Here is a 3,601-nt window from a genome sequence, read left to right on the forward strand (position 1 = left end):
ATTTTTCATTTAAGAGAGGTGATGGATTCATAGGACATTCATAACTTTAAGACATAGTTACTAAATACTAATGATCATGTAATAAGACACAAACATAGATAAGCACTTAACATAAAGAAAACGAAAAACAGAAAATTTGAGAACAAGGAATGAGTCCACCTTAGTGATGGTGGCGTTTCCTTCTTGAGGAACCAATGATGTCCTTGAGCTCTTCTATGTCTCTTCTTTGTCTTTGTAGCTCCTCCCTCATTGCTCTTTGATCTTCTCTAATTTCATGGAGGATGATGGAGTGATATTGATGTTCCACCCTTAGTTCTCCCCAATAATTGTGTGGAGGAAAATGTATCCCCTGAGGTATCTCAGGGATCTCTTGATTTGCAGTCAAATGTTCTACCACTGAGCTATAGACCCTAGAGATGAATCTCTCCATCTCCTATGACTCGGAGGTGGAAGCTTTTGCCTTTCCTTTCCTCTTTCTAGAGGTTTCTCTGGCCTTAGGTGCCATCAATGGTTATGGAAAAAGAAAAAAAGCTATGCTTTTACCACACCAAACTTAGAATGTTGCTCGCCCTCGAGCAAAACAAGAAAGAATAGTAGAAGAAGGAGAAGATATGGAGGAGATGGAGGGATGTGTGTATTCGGCTATATGGGTGGGCTTGGGTGGGAAAGAGATTTTGAATTTTGAAGGTAGGTGGGATGTATGGATGTGAGTGGTGAATGGAAAACAGAAGGGATGACTGTGAATGGAGAGAGAGAGGGTGATATAGGATTATGAGGAGGGAAGGTGAGTGGAGGTATGTGGGGATCCTGTGGGATCCACAGATCCTGAGGTGTCAAGGATTTACATCCTTGCACCAATTAGGCATGTAAAATGCCTTTGCATGCATTTCTGGCGTTTAGACGCTGAAGTGATGCTTGTTCTGGGCGTTCAACGCCCATATGCAGCATATTTCTGGCGTTCAGTGCCAGTTCCATGCTTTGTTCTGGCGTTAAACGCCAGCCATATGCTCCTTACTGGTGTTTAAACGCTAGTAAGTTCTTCCTCCAGGGTGTGATTTTTCTTCTGCTATTTTTGATTCTGTTTTTAATTTTTGTATTTATTTTGTGACTCCACATGATCATGAACCTAATAAAACATAAATAAACAATAAAAATAGAAATAAAATTAGATAAATAAAAATTGGGTTGCCTCCCAACAAGCGCTTCTTTAATGTCAATAGCTTGACAGTGGGCTCTCATGGAGCCATACAGGTGATCAGGTCAATTTTATAGACTCCCATCACCAAACTTAGAGTTTGGATATGGGAGTTCAACACCAAACTTAGAGTTTGGCTGAGGCCTCCCAACACCAAACTTAGAGTTTGACTGTGGGGGCTTTAGTTGACTCTGTGCTGAGAGAAGCTTTCTATGCTTTCTCTCCATTGTTACAAAAGGAGATTCTTAAGTTTTAAACACAAGGTTGTCCTCATTCAGTTGAAGGATCAATTTTCCTCTGTCTACATCAATCACAGCTCTTGCTGCGGCTAGGAAGGGTCTTCCAAGGATGATGGATTCATCCTCATCCTTCCCAGTGTCTAGGATTATGAAATCAGCAGGGATGTAAAGGCCTCCAACCTTTACTAACACGTCCTCTACTAGTCCATAAGCCATTTTCATAGATTTGTCTGCCATCTCTAATGAGAAAATGGCAGCCTGTACCTCAAGGATTCCCAGTTTCTCCATTACAGAGAGTGGCATGAGGTTTATCCCTGACCCAAGGTTACATAGAGCCTTCTCAAAGGTCATGGTGCCTATGGTGCAAGGTATTAAGAACTTTCCAGGATCCTGTTTCTTCTGAGGCAATCTCAGTTGATCCAGATCATTCAGTTCTTTGGTGAGCAAGGGAGGTTCATCTTCCCAAGTCTCATTACCAAATAATTTGGCATTCAGCTTCATGATTGCACCAAGGTACTTGGCAACTTGCTCTTCAGTAACATCTTCATTCTCTTCAGAAGAAGAATACTCATCAGAGCTCAGGAATGGCATAAGGATGTTTAATGGAATCTCTATGGTCTCTAGATGAGTCTCAGATTCCTTTGGTTCCTTAGAGGGAAACTCCTTATTGATCACTGGACGTCCCAAGAGGTCTTCCTCACTGGGATTCACGTCCTCCTTCTCTCTTGTGGGTTCGGCCATGATGGTCAATTCAATGGTCTTGCACTCTCCTTTTGGATTTTCTTCTGTATTTCTTGGGAGAGTACTAGGAGGGGTTTCAGTGATTCTTTTACTCTGCTGGCCCACTTGTGCTTCCAAATTTCTAATGAAGGACCTTGTTTTATTCATGAAACTTAGAGTGGCCTTAGATAGATCAGAGACTATATTTGCCAAGCTAGATGGATCTGCTCAGAACTCTCTGTCTTTTGCTAAGTGGATGATGGAAAAGGCTTGCTATTGCTAAACTTGTTTCTTCCACCATTATTAAAGCCTTGTTGAGGCTTTTGTTGATCCTTCCATGAGAAATTTGGATGATTTCTCCATGAGGGGTTATAGGTGTTTCCATAAGGTTCACCCATGTAATTCACCTCTGCTATTGCAGGGTTCTCAGGATCATAAGCTTCTTCTTCAGAAGATGCCTCTTGAGTACTGTTGGATGCAGCTTACATTCCATTCAGACTCTGAGAAATCATATTGACCTGCTGAGTCAATAGTTTGTTCTGAGCCAATATGGCATTCAGAGCATCAATTTCAAGAACTCCTTTCTTCTGAGGCGTCCCATTACTCACAAGATTCCTCTCAGAAGTGTACATAAATTGGTTGTTAGCAACCATGTCAATAAGTTCTTGAGCTTCTGCAGGCGTTTTCTTTAGGTGAATGGATCTACCTGCAGAAGTATCCAATGACATCTTAGCTAATTCAGACAGACCATCATAGAATATATCCAGGATGGTCCATTCTGAAAGCATGTCAGAAGGACACTTTTTGGTCAGTTGCTTGTATCTCTCCCAGGCTTCATAGAGGGATTCACCTTCTTTCTGTCTGAAGGTTTGAACATCCACTCTAAGCTTACTGAGCTTTTGAGGAGGAAAGAACTTGGCTAAGAAAGCCGTGACTAGCTTATCCCAAGAGTTCAGGCTATCCTTGGGTTGAGAGTCCAACCATATTCTAGCTCTGTCTCTTACAGCAAAAGGGAAAAGCATGAGCCTGTAGACCTCGGGATCAACCCCATTGGTCTTAACAGTATCACGGATCTGCAAAAATTCAGTTAAGAACTGAAAAGGATCTTCAGATGGAAGTCTATGAAACTTGCAGTTCTGCTGCATCAGAGAAACTAATTGAGGTTTCAGCTCAAAGTTGTTTGCTCCAATGGCAGGGATGGAGATGCTTCTTCCATGTAAATTGGAATTAGGTGCAGTAAAGTCACCAAGCATCCTCCTTGCATTATTATTATTTTCGGCTGCCATCTCCTCTTTCTGTTCGAAAATTCCTGTAAGGTTGTCTCTGGATTGTTGTATTTTAGCTTCTCTTAGTTTCCTTTTCAGAGTCCTTTCAGGTTCAGGATCTGCTTCAACAAGAATGTTCTTGTCCTTGCTCCTGCTCATATGAAAAAGAAGGGAACAGAAAA

The 3,601-nt window shown here is 41.6% G+C and overlaps 1 non-coding gene across 1 annotated transcript; it reads left to right on the plus strand.

Moving 5' to 3' along the window:
- Positions 1 to 2,936: 2,936 nt before the first annotated feature.
- LOC148561426 (small nucleolar RNA R71) lies at positions 2,937 to 3,044 on the plus strand. Its single transcript, XR_015887541.1, has one exon. It is a non-coding gene; the product is annotated as a small nucleolar RNA R71 (small nucleolar RNA).
- Positions 3,045 to 3,601: the final 557 nt, after the last annotated feature.

This window comes from Arachis ipaensis, chromosome B6, assembly GCF_059453495.1.
Source record: "Arachis ipaensis isolate K30076 ecotype BB chromosome B6, ASM5945349v1, whole genome shotgun sequence".
In the NCBI taxonomy this organism is placed as follows: Eukaryota; Viridiplantae; Streptophyta; class Magnoliopsida; order Fabales; family Fabaceae; genus Arachis; species Arachis ipaensis.